This window comes from Protobothrops mucrosquamatus, unplaced genomic scaffold, assembly GCF_001527695.2.
Source record: "Protobothrops mucrosquamatus isolate PMUCROS unplaced genomic scaffold, P.Mucros_1.0 scaffold877, whole genome shotgun sequence".
Taxonomy (NCBI): domain Eukaryota; kingdom Metazoa; phylum Chordata; class Lepidosauria; order Squamata; family Viperidae; genus Protobothrops; species Protobothrops mucrosquamatus.
This window is the reverse complement of record NW_015387131.1, coordinates 353,759-363,234: the sequence shown is the minus strand read 5'-3', so window position 1 is coordinate 363,234 and position 9,476 is coordinate 353,759.

The following is a 9,476-nucleotide window of genomic DNA, read 5'->3' as shown; positions in this document are numbered from 1 at the left end:
AGAGAGAGAGAGAGAGAGAGAGAGAGAGAGAGAGAGAGAGAGAGAGAGAGAGATGCTTGCTAGGGGTGGGAAAGAAATCTTCATTCATCTATTAGAAAGGCTATGCTCCATCCTTCCATTCATCCTTCCATTCATTGGGATCATTAGATGATAATTTGAAACATACCCTAGACCTTTACAAGTAAAATATGCAGATACAAAGTAAAATACAATAACGTTCTGACATTTAAAAAGTCAAGAAGAAAATTAAAAATGAATGCAGAAATATTGAAATATCTGTGTAACAATAATAGACCTGCATGATCTAACACAAGACAAATTAATCTCGTGGTTAGGTGAATAAATACTTGTGGGAACTACAGACCAGTTACTTAGTCATAAATACTATATTCTTTTTACACAAAGTTCTATCCTGATTTGGGCATTTCTAATCATTTCCAAAGCGGAAAAAATACATTAATATTATTTAGTTGTTGGTCATTGCTACAGAGAGCATCATTAGAATTAATGGGTGGAAATTATTAAAATATAATGATTGAATATTAGGAAAACTGTTGAACAAGAACATACCTTCAACAGGGAAGATTTTTGCCTTACGGTGGGTTTTTCTTTATGGAAGGTGTTTAAGCAGAAGTTTCAATAAAGTTGCTGAAGATTCAAGATTAGTGAAGAGAGATTTAACAGCTATATAAAATTTCTATTCAGTTGCACATGGATACACTGGAATGTGGAGGCGGTAGAGTATTTCAAGGCCAGTTTTTGGAAGGAATCTTATTGGCAAAATGGATCATAAAGAATCTGCAAGGATAAGGAAGTAGTTGTGCTTTTTAACCCTCCTCGTCTCTCCACCCAAATCCAAAAAGGACCCATACTTTGGATCTCATCGATTCTGTCAGGCCATGCATATTTTCTGGATTGCAATGTTTCTTCCCCTAAATAGCGTAGTGCCTGAGGTTTTCTTTCAGCCATACAAGATTTCCCTCAACTAATGGAATTATGTGTTACACGAGACTAGCATATTGAGAATTCTAAAGTATCCTGATTTAATGTTTAGCTACTGCCCTTATGATGTAATGAAAATTCCAATTGTATCTTTGATTTCTGAAAAATAGAATTGCAAAAATTTGAGAGCCCCAGAAAGTTCAGAAATCTGGTAATTAAAATATATACATTAGAATTTACTATCCATTTTAGTGGCCAAACTGTTAAAATTAAATGTTACGTATAGAAATGTAAAACTGGGAAAGAAAAATAAAGTTGGATATAAGGAAGCAAGGAGTGCAATAAACAAGAAATGAAGAATAAAGTTAACTGCTTTTCCAAAACTTTCCAATATTGTTCCTGCCAGAATGAAGACAGAGTGCCATTAATGAGTTTTGCTTATAAATAGTGATGGTGTTGTAGCTTCAGTCTTTTTCCTCTGCAGGTGACATTGGCTATGGTAAATAACTTTTTCACATCCTAGAAGAGTTTTTCATTAAGGTAGCTGGCTTCTCTTTTTGTGTGAGTCAGCTGCTTCTAGGCATCATTGATTACAAAAACATAGTAATCTAACAGGCCAATGTTAACATCTTTTTGGAGCTGCCCAGATGTAGAGTTTGGCGTTAAATTCAAAAGCTTTCAACTTTCAGTCATTTTGAAAACAGATAAATGAATACAGATAGCAGGCTGTTTAATTTCAGAGGACATATGGCCAAACGTAATTTGAACATTAAGCCAATTTTGTTTTGAGCTCAACCATACCACCCTCTATTTGTTTGCTATCCATTGTCAGCCATTGCTGATTGATTGTTAGTATTCTGCATCCATTGATCTCACTATAAGGGGTTTGCAAACCACTTTCCCAAGGCAGGAGGTACGGTGGGTATCAGCGTCTTCAATAACAGCCGAGGAAACACAGGAAAGTGTGTGTCTTCCCAATGCAGAGCTGATAAGGACACTGGAAAAGCAGACAAAGCACTTGGTCATCAGTAACAAGTGCTGGTAGATTACAGGCAACTATGAAAGTAATCGAGTTGCCTTCGGGAATAGGCACAGATATTTTGAGGATGTGCTTTAAATAAGTATTATAACTATTTTTTCTTTATTATTTTTATTAGTATCCAGAATAGTGTGCTATTTACCCTTGATTATTCCAAACAGTTATGCCACTGTAATATATATTATTTGATCAACATAATCATATGATGAGTATGGGTGAATTGTGTAATTATAAATATAATGCTTTATAACAGGGATCCCCAACCCCCTACGGGCCGCTTGGAACCGGGCCACACAAGTGGCTAGGGAGCATGCGCACAGGTACTCATGTGCACACCTGCCACTCACACAGAAGAATTCTCTCCCCCCACTTTGCTGTGCCGCCAAGCCAGAAAGATTGAGGACTGCTGCTTCATAGTGTACAGTTTCATCATTGCCTAAAGAATGAGAGAATACAGAATAAACTCTTCTAGGTTCTTGAAAATTTTCATAGATTATCTTTCTACTACTTACTCAGACAATATAGATATAAAACTCTCTGACTGATTAATTGATTCTCTCATTCACACACATTTTTAAATAATACTCTATAATATAATTCATTATTATATCAGATCATAATTCATATCATAATTGATTAAATATCTGCTCCATATCCTGAATAACACATAGAACCTGCTTCTATGAATCTCACTGGTAAGACTTTTCCAAAATTTCAAAATCACTCAATTTGGCACAGCTTTCTTTTCTTCAAGGTTTGTACTTGGCTTAAGGCTCTCTGAGATATGAAACAGCATAACTACAGTAGGTAGGAATTTGCATTGCATACTACGTAGATTAAAATTGTTGGTTCTGTCAACATGAAAGTGCAAGGTTCTTTAGGCCCATTGTTAATTCTGGTAGCTTTTCTCCCTTTCTTCCCATGATTTAATGAACTTTCTTGCTCTGTGCTTCTTTGACTACTGTAGAAGTTTGTTTGTTGATATAACTGGTGTGTTTATCCTAAGAAGCAATAGCTCTCAGATTACCTCCCAGAGTTTTAACCTACTGTGCTTAACTCATGAATTGGGGATCTCCTGGGTTTAGCCACTGTGGTCCATTCCAAAGGATTCACTATGTCCACCACAAGTGTAATCATTGTGGGTGCCTCTGTCCAGTTTTGGGGTTCTGTTAAATGGGAATACAATAAACCTCTACTGAATCCTACCCCCACGAGGGACTCAGTTTATTGAAATTAAATAAACTCATGTTGTAAACCGCAAACCATATTATAGATAATCTTTCCTGTTACTTTACAGAAATAACATAGCCCTATAGTAGTCATCACCACATTAGTTTTACAACTGAACTGGAATTAACAGTTCAGGGTTGAATTTTTAAAGTCTACACATCAGTTCAACTAAGTTAAGTATTATGGTGAGAAACTGCGTAATTTCTCTGTAAAAGAGGAAAGTGTGGAAGAAGGTGTATCTTGTCATGTGGTCTACATATTTGACTGACTAATTTGGACAGGAACTTGAATGGTCCCAGCTCACTCACTAAGTACTTGTCCTCTCACATTATCCAGTCCTCTCCTGAGCTTTCGGCCGATTCCTTTAAGTTGGCCAGTTATTTTACTTTGTCACAGACTATCATTCTTTTCTTGCTTCTTCTTGCCTTCCCCTCATGTTCCATCCTCTCATTTGACTTCTGATAAGTTTTTGTTTCTTAGCCTGCTCTCCTTTAGTATTATTCCAACTCTTTCTCCTTTTCTCTTTCTCTCTTGCCTCTTGTCTTTGAGATAGTCTCTTTCATTCATTTCTCAAAGGTCACAATAAATAAATATATTTTAAATAGTGCCTTCTTGTCTGCTTCTGTCAATTGATAAATTGCCTTCAAACGTTTATTGACTCTTAGCAACAATTTCCTTCATGACAATCTAATTGTCATTGTAAACTGAGTTTATCCTTCTTCTGCTGGTCTTCCTCTTCTTCACTTTCCTTCCATTGTCATTGTAAACTGAGTTTATTCTTCTTCTGCTGGTCTTCCTCTTCTTCACTTTCCTTCCACTATTCTCAGTATTAGCACCTCCTCAGGAGACCTGGGTATTTGCATAATATGTCTTAAGTAGGATAATTCAGCCTGATCATTTGTGCCTCCAGTGAGAATTCTGCTTGTAAACCCAGTTTAAATATTAATGTTCACTTTTAAGCCTCAGAAGTATTGAAGGATAGCTGCCTTTTGAAAAACTGATTAACTACAATACAGGTGAAGGAATCAATGACCACTCATCAATCCCAGCTAGCATGGCCAAAGATCACAGAGATTTGGAACTATAGTCTAAAATATTTGGGGAGCTAAAGGTTTCCCTGCCCTTCTGTTACAGTACTCTTCAGAGGCTTAATGCAAGAGCTCTCACTATCTCAGGAATGACTGAGAATCAGTTTACCAAAAACTGTACATAGAACACATTGATTTTCATCAGTTTTAATGTTCTGGCACAGACGTTTCATTTTCTCTTTGCATAGTTATCTCATTTATTTTATGGCTGCTTTTATATTGCTGAATTGTTTTGTCATCCTGCAGTGTTTTATTGTATTTTTATGACTACATGTTTTATTTAAGATCACCTTAAAATTTGTTATATTGAAAAGAAGGAAAAATAATCAAATTAAATTGCTTAAATAACAGTAAGGATATTTTACTTCTAGGGACAAAGAAGGGAGACAAACTGGTGCTTTGTGCAGTATGATGCAGAGGACTTTCTGCATTATGGTACAAGGAGCAATAACTCCATCTCTTCCTGCAAGAGTAGCTTCAGCTGGCTTGTCCTCCTCTGTGCTGTTTCACTTAGGGCAGTGGTTCTCAACCTTTTTAATGCCGCGACCCCAACCGGTTGTAAGTCGAGGACTAAACCAGTCGTAAGTTGAGGACTAAACCAGTCGTAAGTCGAGGACTACCCAACTGGTCGTAAGTCGAGGACTTTCCCTGCCTGGGAGCGCCGTGCATGCGTGGTTCCGCCCCCTGCGCCGGCCGAGGCGTAGCTGGCAAGCGGCAGAGACGGAGCAGGCCGACCACCAGCTGGCCCAGCCCAAGGGAGGTAAGGCACCCGCCGGAAAAGGGAGAAAAAAATGTCGGACAAAAAAAATGTCGGACAGCCTTGCTTGGCGACCCCCGTGAAATGGTCGATCGAACCCAAATGGGGTACCGACCCACAGGTTGAGAACCACTGACTTAGGGTAATAAATAAATAAAGGCAATAAATGCTAATTTGTCTTTCCCCTAAACAGGGAAAGCACAGTACAGGAGTCATTCCATGGAAAGTAAAGTGGTAGGACAATGGACTGCTAATTCATCCTGTATGAAGGCTTTCTCCTTCTAAGAGGAACAAGACTAACACCTCCCTATGATCTGAATGAATACATGGATGATACAGGGTAGGCTTTTGCTGAGAACTCTATGCTTTTTCCCAATTAAACCCCACTGCCGACCTAATCTGGACTGAGATGATGGGACATAAATCTGACCCCAAGGGCTTGCTCCACTTTTCCATCCCTAGAAGAGCATTGAATTAGGACATACGCTATGTCTATTTTGCTCCAGGGGATTTATTGATGTTTCTGCTTAAATCTGAAACTCAGCAGTCTATGACCATAATAAGAATGTGATTTAATTTGATTTGATGATTAGTACTATAAAGAGCAACATTTCCAAAGGCTGTACTGTCAAATTTAATGTAAATTTCAAATTAATATGCTATTTCAGAACAACAATGTGATAAGCTATGTTGTTAAATGCACTTAATAAACTGCATTCAGTTCCACTTATATAACACCCAATCACATATTTAATATAACAAATATAAAACAAATTATATTCATTATTTTAAAAAGAAGCTTTTGTTTTAAAGCCAAGAGCACCTCACTGTGTATCATGGAATTATGAAATATTGGAAGAAGAGAACATAGTGGCATTTCACTGATATCTGATTATTCAAGCACCACATTGTTGTATATTCTTAATATAAAATTAGAATACGCAATCAGTGGCACGGACTTTTTTGATTTACAGATATACTGAAGTCAAATCATATCTAGTTTCAATTCATATTCAGAAATGAATAAGATCACAACATTATGAACTCAATACATTTTATATTCTCAAAAGTGCCGAGTTCAGTAACATTTCAGTGGCTTATCCAAAAGCAGTTAAAACTTTGCACACATTTCAAACTGGTAAGATGGTTTTTCTTCTCTTTGGAGCCAAGGAAGTGTTAGAATATTTGATTATAAGAACTCATTATATAGTTATGTTTTTGTTCATATATGATATGAATCAAATTAGTTTGGACTGGAGCAAAATGAGAAATTTCCTGACAGTTAGAACAATTAATCAGTGGAACAAGCTGCCTCCAGATGTTGTGAATGTTCCAGGTTTTTAAGAAGAGACTGGACAATAGGGTTTCCCGTCTGAGCAAGGGGTTGGACTAGAATACCTCCAAGGTCCCTTTGAACTTTATTATTGTTGTTGTTGTTATTTTCAGAACTAAAAACTTCAGAAATAGCCTGAATCTGCCAATATCTAGATCCACAGTGAAAATTAGAAAAAAAGGGATTTTATTCTCCCATAACCAAACATGGTAAAATGATACTTCATGTTTATGTTTGTTTTTCAGTAGAATGTGATAAAAATTTGTAGATAACCTAAAGATGTAAGTGGCAACATGACAATTTTTATTGTGGGAATTTATAAGCAATGTTTCTTTAAACCATTATGTATTGAAATATCAATAACTTTGTCCTTTAGATTATACTGAAATTTGCAATGATACGGATGCCATTTTGGAAGCAGCAATGCCATCCAATTCCAAGCTGGTGCCTTCTTCTGTGATGCCATGAGGCATCTTCTGTATAGGGAAGATTATATGGCACATTGGCTGATTTTCTTTCATAAAGGCAATTTCTGAAGATTGCTTTTCTAAAAGAGCACCTACCCAATGCTGTGCATAGCTTTTTACAAAGGCCACCCATGCCATTCTGAAAGCAACCTCCATTCTCACTATTTGTCCAAAAGGGGCAATGTTCCAAATATGTGATTTTGAAAATCACACCCTTCTGAGAGATTGTATGAAAGGTACCCACCTCAAGAAGGGCCTAAGGCAGCCTCTGTAAAATATCATCAGCCAAATGGTGTTTTGTTGAGCAAAACATAATGAGGCAGGGAGGAAGCCCAAGCGGTATCGGTAGGATGGGAAGCTGTGCAAAGGTTGCCTCAGGAGGTGGGAGAAGCCCTGAGAAGCTCAGCATAGGACACATGGGAATTGGGGAGGTGCTACAGTATGGGTCTGGGCCTGCACCAGGCCTCCCAAGCCCTCCCCCAACTCCCTGAAGCACCCAATGATCCGCTTAATGACTTGGGTGGTCACTTAATGACTATAAAAGGAAGAGCCAGGACTGTGGTCATTAAGCAAGGCAATTACGTGGACAACGTGGGTAATTATTGTAACAATTTAGCACTATATTTTTGGGCTCAATTGTGTATTCTAAAATTAGGCTAGATGTTTAAAGTTTTAATAATATTTATTATTTGCACGTTTTAATTCAGCCAAGATAAAAATAGTTCAAGGAGCTCAAGGGCGAGATAGTAAAAACAGTGGTTGCATTAGATCATAACTAATCACAAGACTTGAGGAAAAGAATATCCCTCTCAACTTTGAAAATACACAGACCATCAAGTCGGATTCCTTCCTGCACAAAGGAAGTCACACACAGGTATCTTGGCCTGGCAGAATGGAAACATATGGCAGGTCTCTCATGAACAAAGCCAAAGTGTAATTCTGGCTTTTGCAACTGGTTAGAGTGAGTTCAGCCAAATTAGATATTAATACCTTGGAGACTGGTATTAAAGCTTTGTTGAAGGCCAGAATTAAAATGAAGCAAGTTTAGAAACCATCTGGTCCACCCTGAGAAATGAATTCCATTCCAAATTTCCCCACTTTACCTCAAAATTCAAGATACAGCCAAATCCAATGCCCGTAAGATTCAATTAAAACACAGCAGTTGAAAAACATAGCTCACATATTAAGAAAGTAAAACTTCAAAATACTTCTAAATATCTAACACATTCATGAACATTCTGTGCAGCTTATGCTAAGTAAAATACTGATATTTTGTCAACAGTTGAACAAGTTGTCAGTGCTATTATATGAAACTAAAACAAAATTCCAGTGTGGGTAATAAACTAAAGATACTTCAAATTTATAAGTGTATATAGTACTATATAATAAGATGAAACACCTAGAAAAATACCCAAATATACAACTGCAATAAAACCTATTTATATCTTCAGGTTAGAAAATATCGTATTAATTTAGAATTAGAGAGGCAATAAATTGTACAATGCTACTACCTCGACAGTGCAACATATGTAGAAGCAGGGACATTTGAAGGGCATGTCAAAAATATCAAGGTGTAACCATGCCTGTGCAATCAAAATCCTGCCTTGTTTACACATGTTGCAATTAAGGCATATATAAAATCAATCATCCAGTTGAGAATGCCATCTTGAGTTTTTTTGACATCACTTGCAGATACTCCTGTATGGCAAACTCCAAACTGGAGTAGAGTTTTATATATATTTCTCCCTTAAAATATAAACCCCTAAATAATTTAAGGCAAAAAAATAATATATTTGAGATGATGACAGCAAGGTAGGAGACATAAGGCTTTTATATCTAAAGTCCAAGCTTTAAATTGCTCTAATTCTGCCATTCTTTGTAAGAATCATCTGAATTTTGTCCACTTTGTTCCTCATTGAGTAAATATATTGTGATAAATTTTATGATAAGAAAAACAAGTTGGTGTTATCATTCCTGGGGATTTCAGACTTCCTTAAGAAGATCTATTCCCTTTCAAAAATTCAAGAAGTTAACTGTGAAAGATTTATATGATCTGAAGAGAAACCAATGGATTCTAAAATCTGCCAAATTAAACTGCTATGCTAACAATTGTCTATGTTAACAGTTAAAGAAATAGAAACCAAACTAAATTACTGAAATGGAAAGGTTTTGAATTTACAAATAAACCAAGAAGATGGCTGGCATATAAATTAAGAAAGGAAAGAAAAAAGAAAATGATAGAGAAAAATAAAGAAGGCAACATGGTAATAACTGACAATGACCTCATTAAAAAATCTTTTTATGATTTCTACTCCAATCTTTCCAAGAAATAGGCATGCAAAAATAGACAATTATTTACAAAGACAACATTTACCTAAACTCTCACAAGCTCAACAACTTTTGAACAAAAAATAAGTTCTGAACTTTGGAAATACATCCCTTTCTTGTTCTGCATTAGGATTTATGTCTGATCTTACACTGAAACTTATGTGCCATTTTCCAGGCCAGTTGGCTCACAATTTGCTATCCTAGATGTCTTTGTGGTAGGATCTGCTTGGAGGACAAATTTTTAAAGGCGCTTACACACTCAGAGGAAAGCAAGCTGCACAGCTACATTATC